Here is a 24,687-nt window from a genome sequence, read left to right as displayed (position 1 = left end):
ACTGAGTTCATAGTTTGTCATTTGTGACCTCATACATGAACACATTACTAAATTATTAGGTACGGTGGGCACATCATTATGAATTATGATGTATTAACCATGATCATGACTTTATTTTTCTGCCAAAAATGTGGTCATCACTGCTCAAATTCTGATTTGAACATAACTTTGGAGTTCTCTAAACACATGTCATTATTCACTACTTTATTTGAGGGGCCACAGACATGATGAATGCATGAGCAATTATCCTAAAATTCATGTAATCATGATGATCATGCTTAAGAAATCATAAATCATAATGATATACCCATCACACCTAATGCTTTAGTTGATGTGTTGTTCATACATGAGGTCATCACGAATGAGAGTATATGAATTCATGTCAATTCCTGATGATTCATAGGCTATAAAGGAATGAAGTAATGCATAAATCATGAATTAATTCATGCATGAATTCATGATAATTCATGTACCTTTACCATAAAGTGTTACCCATATTTCTTCATACTATTTGTGTTAGTAAAATGATTGCATGTCCTGTGAATTAATAGCTAGATGAATAATTTTATAACTAGTGCAAGTTCAAGTTTAAGTTACTTTATTTGTACCCAGAGGTAGATTTTGTTTGCAGTATAGAATGCTTCAAGAGAATTTGCCAGAACAGGAGCACAGAGGATGCCATCTGCCCTGTCCCTCCTTGACAATAGCAACAGCTATGTGAGAATGCTGTTCATTGACTTCAGTTCAGCATTTAACACCATTATCCCCTCCAAACTGATCACCAAACTCAGTGAACTGGACATCAATACCTCCCTCTGAAACTAGATTCTGGACTTCCTAACCAACAGACCGCAGTCTGTTAGATTAGATAACCTCACCCACTCAACCCTCACCCTGAACACTGGCGTGTGCTGACCCCTCCTTTACTCCCTCTTCACCTACAACTGCATACCTGTATGTAACGGATGCCAGCTAGCTTAGCTGTGCTTGTGGAACGTTGGTAAACCTCACTCCCCGACGCCGGGCTATTGGCTCAATTGTTAGCGCGCTCGCCTCCCGATCAGAGGTGCTGCTGTTCGCGGGTTCGAGTCCGGGCATGTGCAGGGCTGAATCGCGCAGGTTCAACACAACGCAGGTTACATGTACATGGCTCTAACACCATTGTCAAGTTTGCAGACAACACTACGGTGATTGCTCTCATCAGCAACAATAATGAGACAGCCTGCAGGGAGGAGGTCCAGCACCTAACATCGCGGAGCACCGACAACAACCTGGCTCTCAACACCAAGAGGACCAAAGACCTCATTGTGGACTTCAGGAAGTCAAAAAGCAAGCACACAAAGCCCCATCCTCATCAACAGGACTGAGGTGGAGCATGTCACCAGTTCATGTTTCTGGGTGTCCACATCTCTGTGGACCTCTGTTGGACCCTCAACACCTCTACCTTGATCAAGAAGGCTCACCAGCATCTCTTCTTCCTGAAGAGACTAAAGAACACAACCTCTCTCCTCAGATCCTGGTGAACTTCTAAACCTCTACTGCTGCACCATTGAGAGCATCAGGACTGAGGTGGAGCACCAACAGTGTCACAGTATGGTGGCAACTGCTCTGCCTCCGACTGGAAAGGACGGCAGAGGATGGTGAAAACTGCTCAGCGCATCACTGGTTCCTCACACCCCTCCATCAACCCCCCCCCTGGTGCCTCCTTGCCTGTGCCTGTTGAGTTGTCCATTTCCATGGCAACCTTCACAGGGACAAGGAGGCGAACATTTTGCCCCTATCCCACCCATAGTATTCTATATGCTATACTATATTTATACACTGCTGTATAAATGTACACACTTTATTACACTTAAACATAGCGATATTCTACTGATATTTCTACGGTTGTTCATGATTAGTTCAAAAGAACTCCAATGATTTTAAACTCCAAACATGTGTCCACCCACCACGAAGAAGATGTTTACCAAGTCAGGCCACACTCTTTGCCAAAGAGGACCGTAAACATAGTCAAGAGTATAATAAGGTGATAATAAGGCTAATTAGCATAATAATAGTTTTTTTTTTGCATTTTTATATTTTTTATAGCCTTTACCTTTTATTTATTGCCCACGGGAGATTTCTGAGATGCACAGATGTGAACAATATTAATTTATTTACATGGTATAATGATGCCCGTCCGAAGAAAGTGCCCATAATCGCCATTTTGTTTATGCTAATTAGATGGTCAAAAACTCAAAATTCTGCTTGGGAACAGGGCTAGTTGGATTCAGCACATGTTAATTATGATAAAAAGTCCTGTTCCCAAATTTTACTAAGAAATGCCTCTAGAAGCTTATACAAGGACTTTTTCTTGAAATAGCACTTGTCTATACTGACCTTATACGGACGTATGTGTGAACGACATACACGCACATTACAGAATCTCTGTGTGGTTGTCGAGTGAGGGGTGGGGGCTTGTAGAGTTCACAAGATGCGAGATATGACGCAGAATATATGCGGCCGCTGCCTGTCACAGCTGTTTTTTGTTTACAAAGTGTAGCCTATGCATTATGTAGGCTAAAGAAGAGAAATCTATTGTGCATAGGCTAATACTTGAAGTAGGCTAGTCATGTAAGTGCACACTTGAAATTGACCTAGCCTACAGTATTTGTATGTGTGCTTCAAATAAACACATTTATCTGTTTTCAACGTATGTACCCGAATAGAACCCCAAATCTGCTTTGCGTTGGAGAGAGAGAGCATGGACAAACTTTATGGTAGGCTACCAGCCAATTCAGTAGGCTAACTCAAGACTTCAAGATCATACAACGTTTTTAAGCAACAAACAAAATACTAACATTAATAACAGTGAAGTTGTTCGTTTTTTCATGGTTTATTTTTTCCAAAAGCATCCTCTCCCCATATGTAGCATTTACGTAAGGAGCTTGGAACAAAGTTGGGTTTTCTTCGTTTTCATTTTCTCTAGGCATATATGCTCAGCAAATATCAGCGAGCTCAGCAGGTCATGAAGGCTATCAATGAACAGAAAACCGTGTTGGCTAACAATTTATTAAATACTCCTGTTATTGTCGTCAACGACGTCGCTGTAGGCTACTGCCTTTTCAGCGCCTTCTGCTTATGATGATTCAGTCTTCTGAATTCGTTTGTCCTTGCCATGCAGTTGTAGGCTAACGTGTCTCTAACGTTCCCTTCAGGTGTTCTATCAAAATGTTGTAGGCTATGCCCTCATGGACAGTAGCTCCATGTCTGCATCTTTCCAGGTCGGAGATTTTCTGGACAGCACTATGCCACTCCATCATAACACTGGCATTTAAGTCAGATCTAACCACATGGACGCACGAAAGAAACGTCACCAACACGCCCTCTCACTAGGTGTGATTTTAACCGCATGTTCTACTCCTCGTTCAGACACAGCACATTTACATAATGTCCGGAGGAAATACTAGGGGGGGAGTAGTATAAACACCGGGTAAATTCGGACTTCCATATGACCGGTTATGTCATTCAGATATACGGCCCCACCGTTTAACATCGGCAGAACCTCCGGTCTTACACGTATGTCTGAAAGCGCTTTCTGACTACAGGGTTTTCATTACTGATTTATAATTACTGCAGAGAGCCCTACACACACACACACACTGATATACACACACACATTAACATACACACAGTGGGCCGGCTGGGGCCAGGGTGGGCTAAGCTGGTTAATGTGTGTGTGTGTGTGTGCTTGTGAGTATAAGTATCTCTTTTGATCCCGTGAGGAACACCATGAGGGAAATTTGGTCTCTGCATTTATCCCAATCCGTGAATTAGTGAAACACACTCAGCACACAGTGAACACACAGTGAGGTGAAGCACACACTAATCCCGGCGCAGTGAGCTGCCTGCATCAACAGCGGCGCTCGGGGAGCAGTGAGGGGTTAGGTGCCTTGCTCAAGGGCACTTCAGCCGTGCCTACTGGTCGGGGTTCGAACCGGCAACCCTCCGGTTTCAAGTCCGAAGCGCTAACCAGTAGGCCACAGCTGCCCGTGTGTGTGTGTGTGTGTGTGTGTGTGTGTGTGTGTGTGTGTGTGTGTGTGTGTGTGTGTGTGTGTGTGTGTGTGTGTGTGTGTGTGTGTGTGTGTGTGTGTGTGTGTGTGTGTGTGTGTGTGTGTGTGTGTGTGTGTGTGTGTGTGTGTGTGTGTGTGTGTGTGTGTGTGTGTGTGTGTGTGTGGGCCCGGGGTGGGTAATCAGGAGAATCGGGAGAATTCCCGGTGGGCCGCTTCACTTTTGGGCCGGTCGAGGGAAAAATATTGGCATTTGTCACGTTAATCTATCTTCTCTTAAAGTTGGCTACACACGTTCGCATTCTATGCCTAACACCGCAGCCTCTGCATGGGTTGTTCTCCCCTCCCAAGAAGAGTTAACTGGTTGGGTCCATATAGCCCGTCTTTCCTAAAAAGTTTTCTCAGATAGCCTACCAGCCGGGCCGGCCCTACCGTAGTGATAAGCGTCAGGGAGGATGGATGGTAGAAAGACGCATTGAGGGACTGAAAAGGCGGGAAAAAAAGACGAAAAGTATTGGAAGAAAATGCTGCCAAATGTGCCAAACTACAATGTTTTTTTGAAGAGGACAGACATGAGTGGCAACTGGTAAAGAGAGATAGCCATGATTATAACGGCGTAATTGGGCTAATAACCTACTGGACGTTGTAGCGTTGTCAACCTATTCGCAAGTAACATATTAAACTAGAAAATGCAATTCCAGGGAATTACCATTGCATGTAAATGCAAAAAAGCTGCTGTGTATAACATTATATTACTTACAGTATGATTATTCAGATTACACAGTCTTACAGTATTCTTGAAAACCACTTACTTGGTTAGATGTTAGCTTAGAGTATATGACAGTCAGTAAAAATAAATGGTCAATTCAATATCTTTGTTTTAATATCAACATTCTTTGTTTTAATACAGTAGAATGATACTCAGAATACACTAATGAACACTTACCAATGTAAGCTTGAAGTAAAAATCACAGTTGTGTGTATATATATATATATATTAGGGGTGTAAAGATTAACCGATACGTATCGGTATCCGTTTTTAACGTGTAAGATACGGCTACATCGATATGTGAAGCCCCGTATCGGAATAAAACTGAAATGAACCGGTCGTTATATCGATTTACTTGTTACAAATCGGTTCATAACCTTTTCTGCTAGCTTAGACTTTGATTTACGTTGCAAGCAGCGCGTTCATCCCACTTCCTGTTTTGAAACTACACGTGGCACGGATTTGTGGGTAATGAAGTTCGTTTTGGGCTACACTCATTGCCCAAAGTAGTCAAAGAACTTCATTACCCATAAATCTACTGCAACTTAAGCACGTGACAACTCGCACTCTGTCGGTGTTTGACAGTTTTTACTCTTTTGCTTGTCAAAATCTAGCGCGAAATTAAACACTTACTATAGCATTCCTAAAACGGCAACGATAGTCTGTAGAGTAGCCTTACGTTTGATGAAGGGATTTCCTTAAAGTTAAAGAATAATTTGACCCTTGCTGCTAAAACGATGTAGGCTACAAATTATTATTATTTTGCTCATATTCACTCAGACTTGATTTTACTTTGGTATTGTCTTACCTCAACAATAGGCTACAGCTCCTTGAAAACAATCAGATATAACTCTAGAAAATCTATAAAGTCTATAAAAATGTTTTTTTATGTTGTATTTGGCTGCTTTGTTTGGCTGAAATGACTATTCTTTTTTTCATTTCAATATAGTATATGATACAAACCTCAGTTTAGATAATCATATTCACACATTTGTATTTGCCTAATTGACATGACCATGATAATTGATAATATAAAATTAATGTGCACCTTAAGCAAATGATAAAAAATCTTTCAGAATGCTTTCCATTCTTCAACTGCATCGAACTGCATCGAATCGCATCGCATCGAATCGTACTGAATCGTTTTTATGAACATGTATCTTTTCTTGAATCGAATCGTGCCCATGTATCTAGATGTGAATCGTATCGTCTTTTACATGAGAGATTCACACCCCTAATATATATATATATATATATATATATACAGAACTTGATAATGCCAATCATATTATCCTAAGACAGATCTATTTATCAGTGGTAACTCTGAACTGGCAGCAACAGCTAGAGGCCTCAGTTAATGGTATTAGGTCAAATTTGATGGTGATATATACACTGAAGAACAAAAGAGTCAGCCCTTCAGATGATCAGTTTTAGACAGAACTTAGGTTAGAATCTTATTTTTCACACCGCACAGCTCAGGTCTAAAAAGAGAGGTCTAACAGCACAGCTATGTTTCACAGACGTTACAGCACAGGAATGATTCAAAGGTATGAATGGTTGACAAATATGATTCACAGGTATACATGTTCCATATAGTTAGTGAGTATAGTCCTCACACAACAATATAGTTCTCAGAATGTCTCAGTGTAGATCTCAGATAAGTCTCAGTATGGTTAAATGGTATGTGCACAGATATGGTTACATGTTTGTAAGAATGTATGTTAGTATGTTGCTAGCAACATTGTCAGAGATGTATGGTTGACAGGTGTGCACACAGACAGGCACACACGTAATGTCATACATGGTCATCACCACTGGTCTGGTCTGGAACCTAAAAGACAAAAGCAAACAAGTTTAACAGTTATGCCAAAACAATACAAGGAATGTCTGCAATTGTCCTAACAGTAGCCTATTCATGGCTTTCATAAGGTCCCTTTCCACAGGAGTATAATCAAGCACCAAATGCATTCATAATCTAGGTGCTTGATTGTATACACCTGTGGAAAGGGACCTGATGAAACCCATCAATAGACGAACTATGATAGCATACCGTGATAGTGTTTACTTAGGCTACGTAAGAATCAGGAGCATATATGAAAACGTAGCCATGGCCTATTTGATACACAAACAAGCGGTGAACAACGTTACAAATTTGGTAAAAATAAAAACAGGAGCATATTTGTTAGCTTTAACTAAAATGTTGGAAGCTATAACGTTATGACCATCAACAATGAGTCACGTTATTCATGCCCTTCATGACACCCATGATGGGTTTCATCAGGTTTCTTCACAGAGTATAATCAAGCACCAGTCTGCATTCATAATCTATTCTAGGTGCTTGATTCTATACACCCGTGTAAAGTGACCTGATGTCGAATAAAATCAGAGCCATAGTATCTGTAGGCCTACTTACTTCACTGGTTTACGTTAACGTTCTAGTTAAAACGCTGCTGGTTAGTAGGCCTAATGAACAAATGTAACGTTAACGTTAGTGCATTAGGCCTACGTTTGATTGTCGTTATCTATCGAAACCTACAGCTAACCGGTCACTGTAACGTTGACGACATATTAACGTTGATTAACAGTGGGTTTCCTTACATAATCAACGTAGCAAGGTGCTAACGTCCACTAGCCTATTTCACTAATGTTAAAACGTTAACGTTACCTAACGTTATAACGTTAGTGTAGTTTATGTTTCATACATTCATACATATATAACGCTAACGTTACATAATGTTTGACGACATAAATGACTCAAATACCAAAAACCGGAACACTTACCTTGTCTGTAATTAGAGAAATGTTCCTCTGAAGGAGAGTTTCACGAGCAAATAAAGTGACCACGGCACAGCAGCCGAAGACGTTCAGCAGATTCACAGCTCCAGGTAGCTCTGCTACAGTTGATTGCTTTCAGGTGGAGGTCACGGCATAATGCTAAAAGTTGCCGCCACGGCGGTCAATATTAACTCTATGAGAATTTCTTGCTCTTTTATCATAAATATCTAAAAAAGTATAAAGTTCACAAATGTAAAAATTTCATTGTACAATTGTCCGTTACAAGACCTTTGTAGGAGTGTTTGAATGACGTCAAACGGTTCAGTGGTTTTATTGTCATTAAACGTCAAATTTGGTCAGAAGAAGAATAATAACAGATAATAATAAGAACAGTGATAATAGTCCATTGCATTTACATGCAATGCAATGAATTAAAATATTAGCCTTTTTGTATCATCCAATATGGCGATTCATAGAGTTTGCAAATATTATGCAAATATTGATAACACAACTCAAGCCTGATCTGTGTATAGCCTAGGCATAAAAACAAAAGTAGCCTATGAGCAGCAAATCAGCCAGTCCCCCGCTGAAAATGATGAGCCCGAAATTAGCTATGACTACAGGGACAAGTAGAAAGGATAATAGAGTTAACCATATGAATTAAAGTTATTTTATGTAAGAAAGAGCTGTAGACTATATGACAGCAGTAGGCTACATGATCAACGTATACAGTATGTACAGTATTCAATATGCCTCTTAGTGGAGTTGTGGGATACATTTCAAATGCTTTATTTCTTCCTTCCTGTTTTTGTTAACTTATCAACCTATCCTTGTGGAATAGTGGAATATTAGCCTATAATAAAAACTACAGGATAGTAAGAGCTGAAATGTTGCCTTATTTATCCAATTTTCTACCACCACTAAAAAAGTGGGCCGGTCTTGGCCCTGAAACTCCCGGGCTGAAAAGTGGCCCCACTCCGGCCCTGTGTGTGTGTGTGTGTTCATGTGTGTGTGTGTGTATGTTCATGTGTGTGTGTGTGTGTGTGTGTGTGCATGTTCGTGTGTGTGTGTTAATGTGTGTGTGTCTGTGTGTGTGTGTCTCTGTGTTAATGTGTGTGTGAATGTTAATGTGTGTGTCAGTGTGTGTGTGTGTGTGTGTGTGTGTTAGTGTGTGTATGTTAGACACACAACAAAACCACTACTGCATCCTAGCAGCACAACCATAATAGCAACTGGTTGTCTGTATGTCTCTTACACATATACGTACACACACACACACACACACACACACACACACACTAGAGTACTTTGCAGAGTTGTACTCAGAGTTGTCACCGTGCTAGGACAGGAACACTCACACACACACACACACTCACACACACACACACACTCACTCACACACACACACACACTCACACTCACACAGCTCATTCACTGTGATGAGTTGAGGTAGGAAGTCACAAGTTCCTTTCTGGAAGAAGAAGAAGAAGTGTTCCTGTTAGTACTGCAGACAGCACAGGTATGTTACACACACACACAGGCAGACACACACAGTGTGTGTGTGTATGTGCATATGTCAATGCATGCAAGTGTGTGTGTGTGTGTGTGTGGGGCAGTTAGGGCAGAGCAGGCCAACTTCACAGGAAACACACACACTCACACACACTCACATACGGTCACACACACAAAATGCAGCTCAGCACAATCCCACGATCACTGAGAACTAGAGAAACTCACTCACACACACACACAGCTCAACAGTTGGATTAGCAAACTAAAAGTTAATCCTGTTGATGAGGGGCTGCTACAAGCGCGCGCTCTGGAATGCTTTGAGGTGTTGGATCTTAGTTGTTAGGGACAGAATCAACCGCGCGACTCCGGCATCCCTCCCCAGCTTAATACTCTCGCGCTCCCCCGAGCCCTCCAGAGAATTCTCCATTGTTTATCAAGTGCTTTTCCGGCGCAGGGCAGCCGGGCAGAGCGAACGGTGAAAATGCACCTTGGCGAACATGAATTCATTATCCTCTTGGGCCTCGGTGCATCTATAGCGACGATGAAAGCACCGTGGATTATACCGCAGGACGCAGAACTGAGTTTCGGCTACGCACGCGCACGCGCTCACATGTTCTGTTGTTAGTGGTCAGTACAGTAGAAAGGTGTAACGTGATATGTGTTCCAAGTTAGTGGCTCCGTAAAATGCGTGATGCAGGCTGATCACACGCGTAGAAACGAATGAGGTCTAGCATACATTTTCTCCGGTTTCAGTGCGTTGATTTGTTTACACAATTTGCATTCAAAGTTATCAACAAAAGGTTTGCTACATGCTTGCAAAGATAACTTTTATGCTTATCAGCGTTAGTAGACGACAGCCTAAGTTAACAGAAGTGTGTTAGATAATACATGTGGCTATTAATTCACTTTTGCACGTGCAAAACACAGCAAGGGTGCTCGCGCTTACCGTGTTTGCAGATTAAAATGGTGAAATGTGTCTGGCGCAAAGAAAGTTTTTCCAAAGGCCATATCCTACAACTTTATCCACGTTCCCAACGCATTCCAAATAGTGTTCGCCCCCAGAGCTTCAGCGTTGGGGACGGTAAACCTACCAAGCTGTGCGGAGGGGACGCGATGTTCACTACGACAAAGTCTTCACGTTTTACCGATTCAAGATTAACATATACGATGCAAGTGGCCTTATTATAGGTCACGATTTGTTCAATCTTAGTCGTTGTGTGATTGTTTCAAATGAGGTTTATTTCGCTAAACGCACTTACAATTTGCACACTTGCATCCGCTCACCCCTGTGTAGTGTTGGAATGGGAGCGCCCCCCGCCCCCCCTCTCTCTCTGGACACAGGGCTGCTTGAAGCTACCGTCCCACAGCAGTCAGTCGGACTCGCAGCGAGATTTACCTGCATTCCGAGTGACCAGCGCTAGTAGAACAAGCCAAACAGCTACTTAAAAGGCCTTTATATGATAAGGGAGAACAGTCACTTAACTCTCCACAAATGTTGCTTACATACATTTAATATTTACAAACTGGCAGATTAGCCGAAATGAGTTTATTCCACAGCTTTCAGTCTATGATATGATATGTGTTGGAAAGATCACTGGGGTGACAGGGATTGTCTGGTAACTTACATCCATGGATGAATTATCAATTGTGTAGTTGAACTTGCTTCAGGCCTATGTTATAGACAACTATATGGAGGACAGATTAATTCTAAACTTGAACCCATGGAGCTATTTCGCCGCTAGGTGTCAGCAGAGGACCAATTACAAGCAGGCTCAATCAAAGTACAGGGGATAGACAGATCATATGCTGGAACAAGGGCGCGGCACCCCCTGCTGGCAGGAGATAGATTTTTAAAAATGATTATATATTTTTTTAAATAATTACTAATTCGCTGTCTGACATTATTTATATTTTTGTATGTGAAATGATGAGTCACATAGCAAAAAAGGGTTATGGATAGGGTCGAATATAGGCTACTAAAAGTTAACAGTTATAGAGATCAACGTGAACGTGAGTCAGTTAGGCTAAGAACCGTAGCGTGGTTTCAGCTATGTGATAGCGATCAAGTGTGTAGCCTAGGCCTACGATTGATATAGACCTACATATTCTATGCGATTTACACATTCAAAAAAAGCATGGATAAGCTGAAAGAAACTAATAAATGTATAGCTAGTGAAATCATTTCACTATCCTAGTCGCTAAGATAGAAATTATTAGGACACATTGCTGTGGAGACGACACACTTTAGGCTATTCAGAAATTATTTGCGAGATCATTGCAGCCTGATTATTAGCTATATTTAAAGCTTATACCATGGTCTAGGTTGAAAAGGGTGTCATTTAAAAAGTGATATACTACACCTATACAATTATTATGACGTTGCTTGACAACACCTGAGTTAGTCCGCTCAGCTGTGACTTATCAACATTCCACAGCATTGCAAAAACAGCTGAACAAAGTGGAGTGATAGTCGGACATCCATTATTTTTGTTATTCAGCACCCCTGGTCAAAAATAGGTTCCCGCGCGCCTGTGCTGGAAAGATTTTTTGGTCAAAGTTTTTCCATGGATTCCTGGTCAGAACCCCTATTGGAACAGATTAAAACTTTTGTCCAAAAATCCAATATGGCAGCCATATTCAAAAATGGCACATTTTTACACACGTTTTGCTATGCTATGGGGACATGTCTGGTAAAAACAGTGTCATTTTAGCAAAAAACTGTCCTTTTCTATCAAATACATCAGTGTTTCCCAAACTTTTTTTCTGGCGACCCACTTTTTAAAAATGACAGACCATCGCGACCCATTTCACTTCAAATCTACCCTGCAACCACCAATATTGTTTTAGGCCACAGGTTCTCCAACTTTTCTATGCCTGCCCCACCATACATTGCTATAGGATCTAGATAGATAGATCCTGCTTTGAACACGGTAGTGTTGCATTTTGAGCACCATCAGCGTGAAAAGTTGGAAATGACTACTGAAAAGATACGTTTTAATGCGCATCTGAGAGTTTGGGGGAATTCTGGCATGTTGCGCAGTCGTCATTCGTCAGCATAGTAGCTGTTCCTGTATTTCTAAAAAAAAATGTTGTAGGCTACGTTGCGTTGCAGACAAATGGGTCCATAACACTGTGGACGTCAATTCCAATGTAAACAGCAAATAACTCAAGTTGTTATATTGTATTGTTGTATTATATTGTATAGTCGTTATATCAGAACAAGAGGCGTTTGCGCAATAGCCAGAAGAATGCGCCTTTACTTTGGAGTTAGCGAGGTAGAAAACGAGAGGAATAGTGTTTAAAATGCCCATTTAAATTGTAGACTAATATAATGCACTGTTGTGCATTTTAAATCAGAAATAAGAATGTGAGGAGGTTGCTATTAACTTTAAAGATTGCATCTGCAATCGAAACTGTATGCAAATTGAATGGCCTTATGTCCGGTCTATGGATGTCTGCTTTTGTTGACAGCACGGTCACTAGATTTTAATCGGTAAAGTTGAGGAACTGATATCTATTAATGTTCGTGCAAATAGGCGGATTCATGTCCCTTGCAGTTTGCAACTGCGAGGTACATGGCAGGCGCCCCACAGAACGGTTTCATTTTGAGAGGTAGATATCCATGCTGGCACCCCCTCTGCGATGCGTTCGTCCCCCAGTTTCATGCGCCAGTTTCATGAGCTTTTATGACAAAACCGTGACTGTGGTAGTTAACAATCTACATTCTAATAGAAAACTGTTAGCTTTCCTGGTATCAAATGACAAATGGTATCAGTTAGGCCTATAACACAACATAAATTGTGCTGGCGCCCCAAATAAAATCTCCTGCGACCCAGACTTTGGGAAACACTGAAATACATACATATACGCTGTTGTTGCAGACAGCTCACTGCGCCGGGATTAGTGTGTGCTTCACCTCACTGTGTGTTTACTGAGTGCTGAGTGTGTTTCACTAATTCACAGATTGGGATAAATGCAGAGACCAAATTTCCCTCACGAGATCAAAAGAGTATATATACTTATACTAGTGTGTGCGCTTGTAAAACTAGTGTTGTAGCCTACACAATCCTGGCGCAGTAGCCAGTGTTTCCCATACATTGACTTATTTGTGGCGGCCCACCACAATATCAACATTGACCACCACACAATGATTTTCCAGGTTGTACTAAATTGTGCTTAAATCTGGTTAGAATCATAACCGCGCTGCATTAATTTGTTAAAAACTGTTAATTAGTTAATTCTGCAAACCTACCACCACAAATAGAATTCAATTCTGTGGGAAACACTGAGTAGCATATACCAGTTAGAGCCTACTATTTATTTTAGGAGGTGTAGGACCTACAGTGTTACTTTGGGAGGAGAGGAAGCGATGTAATTTGATTCTCTTTTGAACTGAAATATCAACAACCTTCAAGTTGCAACCTCTTCAATCAGCATCAATATTAGGCCTATTACATGATTCACTATTTTGTACGTAGGCCCAGAGGACTGTTAGGGGGCAGGCTATATATTATATTATCAAGTAGGCCTATACTAAATAATTTAGTCAACATTTTAACTCATGTTGGTTTAAGTTATAAACAAAACATGTTATAAATGGAAAACATCCATGTTTCTGCATCACTGTTGGCAAAATGATCATGATGGCCTATATATCTCAGCCATCATTGGTTTAGTCTTGCGTAGGCCTAGGCTACTTTGCTCTATTATAAATTAGTTTGCTTTAGGCCTTATAGTCTGTATTGTAATATGCTATAATGTTTGAAATATTATTGATATTGATATATCTCAATGTATCAATACTTCCCATAAAAGTCATCAGATGTCATAATTTAAGGGGTTATTTTTCAAAATGTTCTCCCCCCCCACCCCCCCCAGACCTCCCTAGTATTTGGTGGCCAAAACATATTTCCTTTAAGGCCCTTTTCTAGTGCCACCCCTGCATAGGATTTGCCTCATGAATTTTATGAAGTGTAGGCAAGGCCGTAGCCAGGATTTTTCAAATACCGAGGTCAGGGGCGTCGCTAGAAATTCTAGGAGGTTCTTCCGACATAACATGTTTTGTTTATAACTTGAACCAACACACTTTTCCACAATATTATTATTTTTAGATGCACCTGTATATCTGAGCCTTTTCCCAAATTGGCTTTGGATATTTATACTGATCGCTGCTCCATCTGTTATTTAGAATGAGCTGCTTCTCCTCAGAGTAGCACATGTTGCATAATTTGCAGGGTCATAGGCTGCAGATCTTGTAGGCTATCTGACACAGTGAGTGTCACATCTTGACTCTCACTTAGAGGGCTCTTCCTATCATTTCCCTCTTCTCCTCTTTCTTCTCAAATGCCTGATTTCTATCCCGTCTCCTGTGTTGGATTTCTTAAAACAACAAGTCTCTAAATTACTGAACAATAATATAATTGATATAATTTGACAATAGGTAATATTTGTGCCATGAGATAATATCCTTCACAACATTATCCATCCTATATAACATTGATATAGCTTCGTTTTCAATGCAGGTTAGCTAACTGCATCTACACTGAATTTCAACGACATTTTCATTATTTAGCATCTAATTAAAGCCCTATTGCATCTAGTTATTGTATTCAACCAATTAGGCTACATTTCTCACCTTCCTTCCTTCTCTGTCTGCTCTTCTGCTGGCTTTCCAAACGTTAACTTTGTGACAGCCTTTGTTCAGGTCAAGTGAATTAAGATTAGCCTAGGCCTACTGGCAGAAATTAACAAGACGTCAAGTTTATTTTGAAGTTTATTTTTAAACTATGTGAGCTGCGTTGCGTTCGTTAATTAGTTTAGGACACACTCCGCGATAGCCGACTCGACTCTACTTTCGTTTTGACATGTCAGAGGTAGGCGCGGCGGTCCGTTGATGCAAAGATAATCGTCTCGTCGGCTAGGCCTATTTGTAGCCTACTTAATAAATTAAACGAAACTTGAAGAAAAAAATACCGAGGACATGACCTCGGTGTCCTCTATGGTAGCTACGGCCATGAGTGTAGGTGATGTACATGCATATGGTAGCCAACACTATATCCCTGCTGTAAAAAACAGCCTGACCAGCTAAAGGTGGTTTGCTGGTTGACCAGCTTGTTTGACCACCCTATGATGGTTGACCTGCTAGACCAGGAAAACTCTTGCGAAAACATACCTTCAGCTGGTCTTCCCAGCTTATGATGGTAATTCAGCTGGTTTTGCTTGTCAAACCACCTCAAGCTGGCCATTTTAGCTGGTGTTGCTGGTGTATAGTGCTGGTTTAACTGGCCATGCCAGCTTATGTTGGTCATTCTAGCAAACCAGCATGACCAGCTTGACAGGCTGGTCACCAGCATGACCATCTTGCACCAGCTTTATCCCACAAGACAGGCTGGTCACACTAGCATGACCAGCTTCCTCAGATGGTCATGCCAGCTTATCCAGCTGGTGGCCCAACCAGCTACACCAGCAAAGACCAGCAAGAGCTGGAAGAAAACCAGCAAAGACCAGCTAAAACCAGCTACCAGCATAAGCTGGTTTCTAGCTGTTTTTTTCACCAGGGATAGTACACTATTAGTACTCGAACCATATACCCTGGGGGGGGGGGGGGGGTATGGGGGGGGGTCACTCTGTGCTACGTATGCCACATGCAGAAGTTTTCTGACGATACTGCAATTGTGGGGTGTATCAGGAACGGGCAGGAGGAGGAGTACAGGAGCCTGGTGGAGGACTTTGTGCAATAGAGCTGCACAGTCCCGCCCACAGCCGATGCCGGATGTAAAAATTCAATGCAATTTCTCCATTGACAATTGCGGTATAAGCCATAAAAACTTAACTGCACGTGGTAGACTTAAAACCAGCTACGGCTGTACTAAGCGATTGTATATGCTCCTATAGACACCAAGAGTTCATGGGGCACTAACCTTGTTTTGAGATAAATGCCTTTTATTCGCGATCTCTTGGATAAGTACTTCATTACCCACAATCCTGAACAATCCCACAATCCCACAGTGATGCCTCTGATTGGTGGAAAGGCCGTTATGGTCATAGTTTGAAACTTTCTCAGCGAAAAATATTGACAAAGATGGAGGCGTCTTTTACTGCCTATGGCAAAAATCTTAATGTGATTAAAACGTTCTTGACGAATATTGGTACTTGTATCAACAAGGATTGGGGTTTATACATCACACGAACTTAGTCAGGGCCAATACAATATCAAATAGACCACTGTAAATGTTAGTTTAAACACTCAAACTTTTCAGGTAGCCAACAGGCTAACCTTTAGCATTTCCGACATTGTATGTCATTACATAATGCAGCTAACATTGGCCTACATGCTGCACAGGTATGAAATATATTATGTTTTAGTGAGTGTCCAAAGGGGTGAAAGCCACTTTAAATCGGGTCACATTATTGACTGTTGTGTGTCCGAGAGTCAGTTTGTGGGTTTTGTAAGGGCCAGCATGAGGGACAAGACCTACAAAGTTGTGGTGAGTTAAGCAGGGAGGTTGGTAACGTTAATGCTGCTAGCAGTGCTAGTTAACATTAGCTAGGCTACTGTAGCCTTCATACTGTATGATTCATATCAATCATTAACCTAGGAATACTTTGTGCATTTAATGAACATTTTGTGTAATAATTCACGGCAAATGAATAAACTGAATATGGTGGTCCAAGAGCAGACCATGCACCAGTCCATGCATCAGCCCGACTGAGCAGTGATGACAGCATAGGATGAGTCAGGTAACGTGACGAAGCACTGCCGTTAACAGTGGTGGAGGAAGTACTGAAACTCAGTACTTAAGTAAAAGTACAAATACACAGAGAAATATTTACTTTAGTAAAAGTAAAAGTACCACAATGACAACCCTACTTAAGTAAAAGTAAAAAGTACCTGCTTTTAAATGTACTTTAAGTATTAAAAGTAAAAGTATTTGCATAATGATTTATTCTCTTAATATCTATATTCTAAAAGGAAAAATCAGTATGGGCTGTGGCATTTTAATTAAGCTAGTTTTAGGTTATACTCGACTAGATAGTTTTAAGCTAATGCAATTGTGCTTGATTCTGACCTACAAGACTGTAATTCTGGTTACTAGGGTGATCTGCTGAGTAATATCATTCAGCAAAACACGAGAGCCTGAAGTTTAACGGGGTAGACAAGGGAAACGTCGGGTGGATCGTAATGCCAATTATGCTGATTGAACAGAAAAGTTGCTGAGAAAGGTGTCTTTATGATTAGGTTCAGTTTCACTTGCGCAGACGCATAGACATTGAATGAGCGCTCACATTACTACCCCCCAATTGTAGGCTATGCATCTTTATTTGATCACACACAATTAAGGAATATTTCCTAATCTGGAAAATGTTACGTTTTTTCCGGCCACCGGTTCATTAATAGTCTAGGCCAGTGTTTCTCAAACTTTTTCAGACCAAGGACCACTTAACCAGTAAAAAAACCTCACGGACCACCTAGCTAATAGACACAATAGGCCTACTCACTGAACCACCTTGCTAATTGTCTTTGCACCTTGCTTATTGTGTCAGAGGATTCATATGATTTAAACTGGCATAGCTTACATAGGCAGTGTTGCAGAACTATTTGGATTTACATACAAGTTGGTTCAATATTGCAAACAACTCATCTATATTATTTTTTACCACGTCTGCTCGCGGACCACTTGGGATAGCTTGCGGACCACCAGTGGTCCCCGGACCACACTTTGAGAAACACTGGTCTAGGCTACCATTCATTTGTGCCGCAAATGATCAGACGTGTGACAGAAGCATGGGCATAGCCTGTAACTTTGCTGATCCGTGGATAGCAATCTCATCGGAGAGGAGGCCCTAACGCTGCAGATAACAGACAGAGAAAGGCACAGAACACAGTTGCATGTCCAGTGTAGCCATGGGTCTGGTGAATATAGCCTACCGAATGCAGATGGCTACAAGCTCACGCTTTGCCTGGTCTAGACTAGAAGCTTATGTTTCTAAGAATGCATGTAGCGCTCCAGAATCTTTGGTAGCAACCCCGCCCCCATCAAACGTGTTTGTCAGAGAGAAAATTTTTTTTATCATAAAATGTATCGTAAAAAGGAACGATGGTGTTGTAGAAATGTAGCGGAGTAAAAGTACAGATAATTGCTGTAAAAAGTAACGAAGTAAAAGTCAAAAGTATGCACTATACATTTTACTTAAGTAAAGTACAAATACGTGGAAAATTTACTTAAACACAGTAACGAAGTATTTGTACTTCGTTACATTCCACCACTGGCCGTTAACGTTAACCGCTTTCACATACACACGATATAAAATACACGATGATAAATATAAAATTCAATATCAAAACACTATTATTTACACGATTACTCCTGAAATAACTGCTATTAACTGCACATTCACTATATAAAAATCACTGTTTGGAGGAAAGGGTTCGCGTGCTGTCGCCGGTTCCTTCGCTCGGAAATGAAAATATGTACACAGTCTTGTACCTTTGACTTTTTTTGGATTTTCTCTTCGTTTTTTCACTCGAAATGATATGATATGTTGTATGCTTATGAGTTATGCCGTAGCTGGTTTGTCCCAAACGTCAATGGGACAAATGAATGGGAATCTTACATCCGGCACCTAACCGCATTTTGGCTGTGGGCGGGACTGTGCAGCTCTATGGTGCAAACTCAATCATCTCCAACTCAACACTTCGAAGACCAAGGAGATGGTGTGGATTTTCTCAGGTCTAAGCCCACTCTGCTACCAGTCTCCATTGATGGGGTCAATGTGGAGGTGGTAAGCACCTACAAGTACCTGGGTCTCCACCTGGACAATAAACTGGACTGGTCAGCCAACACTGATGCACTCTACAAGAAAGGGCAGAGCAGGCTGTACTTCCTGAGGAGGCTGCGGTCCTTCAATGTGTGCAGCAAGCTCCTCAGGATGTTCTACCAGTCTGTTGTTGCCAGCGTCCTCTTCTATGCAGTGGTATGCTGGGGAGGAAGCACAAAGAAGAAGGATGCTGGGCGACTTGACAGGCTGGTAAGGAAAGCTGGCTCTGTAGTGGGAGCTGAACTGGAGTGCATCACTTGACTATCTGACAAAAGGACCCTGAACAAACTGATCAACATCTTGGACAATGAGGGTCACCCACTCCACAGCACTATTGTTAAGCAGAAGAGCCTGATCAGCTGGAGACTTCGCTCACTGTCTTGCACAACAGACAGACTGAGAAAGTCATTTGTCCCCAGGGCCATTGAACTGTTCAATGCTTCACTTAAGGGAAGAGGAGTTTGGATACTGTCTGTCCACTAGCCACTTTTTACCACTAGCCACTTTTACCACTGTCTTTCTGCCTCACTGTTTGCGTGCTATATTAGCACATTAGCACATATGCATAACCCCTCCCTCCATGCCATAGCCGAACTGTGGCCACACTTTTCTTAAAATAGTTATATATATAGATATATAGATATATAGACTTTATTTCTGCATTGTTGCACTGTTGGACTTACTCATTTGCACTATCACCATGACACTCATTCACACAGAGCACCTTACCTTACCTTACTATGCACAGAGAATCACAGGCTCAGTCCCTGCCTCAGTCATTGCAAGTGCCTCTTGATTGATTAATCACCACTATGTGGATACTGTTTTTTAGAATTGATTTAGATTAAGTGTTAGTATAATTTGTATTTTAGTATATTTAGTATATTCTTTATCTTCTACTGTCCTTATTGCTTAGTTGTGTTTTTATATTATATACTTGAATTACTTTTTCTGCTGTACTAGCCATTGAACATAATGTGTTTGATAGCGCTGCTATATGCGCGTGCTAGCCATTGAACATAATGTGTTTGATAGCACAGCGCTGCTATATGCGCGTTCTAGCTATTGAACATAATGTGTTTGATAGCGCAGCTGCTACAGTATATGCGCGTGCTAGCCATTGAACATAATGTGTTTGATAGCGCTGCTGCTATATGCGCGTGCTAGCCATTGAACATAATGTGTTTGATAGCGCTGCTATGTGCGCGTGCTAGCCATTGAACATGATGTGTTTGATAGCGCAGCTGCTATGTGCGCGTGCTAGCCATTGAACATAATGTGTTTCATAGCGCAGCTATGTGCGCGTGCTAGCCATTGAACATAATGTGTTTGATAGCGCAGCTATGCGCGTGCTAGCCATTGAACATAATGTGTTTGATAGCGCTGCTATGTGCGCGTGCTAGCCATTAAACATAATGTGTTTGATAGCGCAGCTATGTGCGCGTGCTAGCCATTGAACATAATGTGTTTGATAGCGCTGCTATGTGCGCGTGCTAGCCATTGAACATAATGTGTTTGATAGCGCAGCTATGTGCCCGTGCTAGCCATTGAACATAATGTGTTTGATAGCGCTGCTATGCGTGTGCTAGCCATTGAACATAATGTGTTTGATAGCGCTGCTATGCGTGTGCTAGCCATTGAACATAATGTGTTTGATAGCGCAGCGCTGCTATGTGTGCGTGCTAGTCATTGAACATAATGTGTTTGATAGCGCAGCTATGTACGAGTGCTAGCCATTGAACATAATGTGTTTGATAGCGCTGCTACGTGCGCGTGCTAGCCATTGAATATGATGTGTTTGATAGCGCAGCGCTGCTAAAGAATACTAGTAAATTAAAGCATAAAAGGGAAAGAGCTCAAAACAGTGTAACCCTTTGCAGAGCGAAACATTCCATTTGTTCATGCTTACTGCTCCTGTGGCTCATAGAGGCTTGTAGTGACATGATGGCAGAGATACAATATGCCCCCCATGCAGGAGAAATGGCCCTTTAAAATGCCCACTGGCCCTTTAAAATGCCCACCATGCAGAAATGGCCCTTTAAAATGCCCACCATTCAGGAGAAATGGCCCTTTAAAATGCCCACCATGCAGGAGAAATGGCCCTTTAAAATGCCCACCATGCAGGAGAAACGGCCCTTTAAAATGGTAAAAAATATAATTAATCATTTTAAGGATAGCCCCCCCCCCATTACTGTTAGATTAGACTAGATTAGATTAGATGAACTTTATTGTCCCCGAAGGGAAATTTGTAGATAGAGAGTGTATGAGAGATTCACAAGTTTGTCTCCTACCTAGTACAACAAACAGAATCAATTTGTCACCTTTTGTTCAAAGTTTATGATAAATGTATTCATACATACACATCGCAGTAACAAGTAGAACAAAGCACATAAAACAGGTTAATTAAAAACACACAGTACAATAATGAAGACATTAGAAGGCAGAGTGCATTGGATTAACAGGAAGTACATTTGATCAGTTAGCAGAAAGCATCTGATCTCAGAGAAGACAAAAAACACAAATAGGCTTTGTTATCAAACGCAAATAGGCTCTTATCAAATGTATTGTTTGTGAAACAAAGTCCTAGTGGCCATCGTGGCCTAAATGCACTTCAGGCAAGCGAGGATACGGAAATCTGCCTGATACATACAAGTGTGTTTAGAGACTGAACCTGAATTGTAGTAACCTGACTCTCGCCAGATGAATTTCGTTCCGCCTAGCTCCACTCACATTCATCTGGGATCGGTTCCGTTGAGAGTGATTTCGGCACCAGATTGTATGGTAGAGCCAATCAGGACGTAGAGCCAATCAGGACGCAGGGCGGGAGTTTCATTGATGTGACGTAGCGTAGAAGCGACTGTGAGACTTATCAGCGTCACGGGTTGGCTTCGATGTGAGTGGTTGAAGTAGCACGTCAATAGATGAGAAGAGAAGAGATAGTGGCTTATCCAATCATATGCAAGGATTTTTTGATAAGGCCCAGCCTTCTGAAGCACCACTCCAATGGATCGGTTCCAGATGGATGAGTAGAGCTAGGCGGAACGAAATTCATCTGGCGAGAGTCAGGTTAGAATTGTAGTTGATCTTATGAAGATCAGCAGGCTATATAAATTAAGAGAAACTTTAAATTTAGCTTAGAGTTTTCCCTATGACGGGATAGTTCACTTGCTCTTAGCCCTGGATGGGCAAACGAATGTCTGTAACAAGGAACTCTTGACCTCTCTCAAATCAGAAATACAAATCAACTTCTGCAAAAACAGCTCTGAAGTCTTTTAACCACATCATGACGTAGGAGCCAAGAGAATAGGGAACAAGGACTCAGAGATAGAGGGAGACTCTGAACCACCCTTGTTAGCCCCAAACCCCAGGTTAACAAATTTGATTTAGACCCGTCGAAAAAGGGCTCTTGCATCAGTACTTCCTCTTTTTGTACTGTGAGAGCCTCACAGCCATAACACACACACATACACAGTGGCACTGGCAGTGAAAGTCACTGGTAGCGGTGGAGGTGGTGATTTGTGGAACCGGTCATAGATATAGGGCTTGCACCGGTTAAAGGTGTAGGGCATTGGTTACAGGTGTAGGGCACCGGTTACAGGTAAAGGACATTGGTTAAAGGTGTAGGGCACTGATTAAAGGTGTAGGCCACTGATTATAGGTGCCTGGTACCGGTTATAGATGAAGGCCACTGATTATAGGTGCCTGGTACCGGTTAAAGGTGCAGGGCACTGATTATAGGTGTAGGGCACTAATTATAGGTGAAGGGTACCTGGGGTGTAGGTTTTTTTTTTGCCAGTTTGCAAACGGAATGAATTACTGCCATCTGCTGGACTGAGGTGTGATGGCAAGTGTAACCCGTAGGGTGACCACCGCCATGACACTGAAAATGAGGACACTAGTGGCCAAAAGTGAGGACACATACGGAATCGGAGTAACATACGGAGAATAACATTGGAAAATAAACCATTTCTATAGAAATCACCTATTTATGATAACATAATTTATTATAGCAACATTTGTTGTTGTTTTTTCACATTAGTCAGCTATTTCCAACATTCCCATACTTATTATAATAACATAGTATTATGCCTCTCTGGCATGCCTCTCTGACTTCAAATGATGGATGCAAAACAATTTTCTCAAACTCAACACAGACAAAACCAAAATTCTGCTGATTGGCCCTAAAAGCATCCTCACCAAATCTCCCCGTCTCACTCTCAACATTGATGGCTCATCTGTCCACTCCACCCCTGTTGTTAAAAACCTTGGCATTCAGCTTGACTCCACCCTTAGCTTTGATCCTCATATCAAATCACTCACTAAGATTGCTTTCTTTCACCTCCGTAACATTGCACTCCTCCGACCCTTCCTCTCTGCTAGTGATGCACAGACTTTGGTTCACTCTTTCATTATGTCCCGTCTAGATTACTGCAACTCACTTTTCCTGGGTCTCCCCACTAAAACCCTTCAAAGACTACAATATATTCAAAACTCTGCAGCCAGGCTCCTCACCCATACCAGACGATCAGCACACATCACCCCCATTCTCCATCAACTCCACTGGGTACCAGTTCCGTGCCGGATCAAATACAAAGTACTACTACTCACCTTCAAAGCCCTCCACAACCTTGCTCCCCCCTACATCTGCGACCTCCTGACCCCTTACACTCCTTCCCGCTCACTCAGATCCTCTGACCAAAACCTCTTGGCTATCCCCCGCTCCAGACTCTCCACCCTGGGTGGCAGGTCCTTCAGTGCCTTGGCCCCCAAACTCTGGAACTCCCCCCAACCTCTTCGTGCCTGTCCTTCTCTTCCTTTCTTCAAAGCACATCTCAAGACCTTTCTGTTTAATGATCACTTCTCCTCCACACCCAACACACAGCTCCACACAGATAACTTGTTTAATGATCACTTCTCCTCCACACCCAACACATAGTTCCTACAGATAACTTGTCTCTGTTGTATTGTTTGTTTGTTTGTTATTGTATTTCCCTACCTTGGGTTTGAGAAAGGCGCTATATAAAATAAACGTATTATTATTAGTAACATTAGTTTGTGTGTGTGTGTTTTTCCCCCACATTAGCCAACAAACCCACCTTTTTAACCCAATAACTTTTTAGTCACTTAATAACTTAGTGAACTCTGCAGCTGTGGGTGTTGCTGGAGCAAAAACGATGCCACAGAGGATTTCCCGGCAGATCAGGCTTTCTCTTTGTGCCTGCCTGTGTAGCCTCTCTATGGCACTCTCACCCCTGGAGCTGACATCAATATGTTTCACAGTTTACAACATGCACGGTATGCATCTGTCCTGCTTTTGGTAGCAAAGTGGTGTTCAGAATACCACGCAGAGTTGAAAGACGTCTTTCGTTTCGCCATATGCAACTTAAGTCTCAGCAACGGTGTTCATTCATTCAATCACGAGGGGAGTTGTCGCATTGACTGCTTCGCGGAAAGGAAATCGGTGGAGTTTTGTGATGTCACGTGCTACGGTGTTGGCGGAGGGTGAGAAATGATGACACGTAACAGAGATGAGTAGCTTACAGAGGCCTTGAAATGAGGCGGAGCCTATGTGCTCATGAAATGCGGACAGATGGCCACTCATGACAAATCCGGACAAATGTCCAAAAAGGAGGACACACTCTCTCTGTCCGGACAGAGAGCTCAAAAACCGGACTGTCCGGACAAAATCCGGACGGATGGCCACCCTAGTAACCAGTACCCTCGTTCTGGCTCACAATGGCCACCGGATGAAGGCGAACAGGT

The 24,687-nt window shown here is 41.9% G+C and overlaps 1 protein-coding gene across 1 annotated transcript in view; it reads right to left on the bottom strand.

Moving 5' to 3' along the window:
* Positions 1 to 10,133, bottom strand: part of inavab (innate immunity activator b) — a 65,351-nt gene extending 55,218 nt beyond the window's left edge. The window contains exon 1 of the mRNA XM_076268465.1: positions 10,052 to 10,133. The gene's annotated coding sequence lies outside the window, so the exon portion shown is untranslated. The remainder of the gene's footprint in view (positions 1 to 10,051) is intronic.
* Between the last annotated feature and the right edge of the window lie 14,554 nt (positions 10,134 to 24,687).

Source organism: Alosa pseudoharengus, unplaced genomic scaffold (assembly GCF_046254945.1).
Source record: "Alosa pseudoharengus isolate Yale_2024_CS ecotype anadromous, Long Island Sound unplaced genomic scaffold, YU_APseudo_1.1 YU_APseudo_1.1_scf_5, whole genome shotgun sequence".
In the NCBI taxonomy this organism is placed as follows: domain Eukaryota; kingdom Metazoa; phylum Chordata; class Actinopteri; order Clupeiformes; family Clupeidae; genus Alosa; species Alosa pseudoharengus.
The sequence above is the reverse complement of the archived record's forward strand: the minus strand, read 5'-3'. Positions and strand labels throughout refer to the sequence as shown.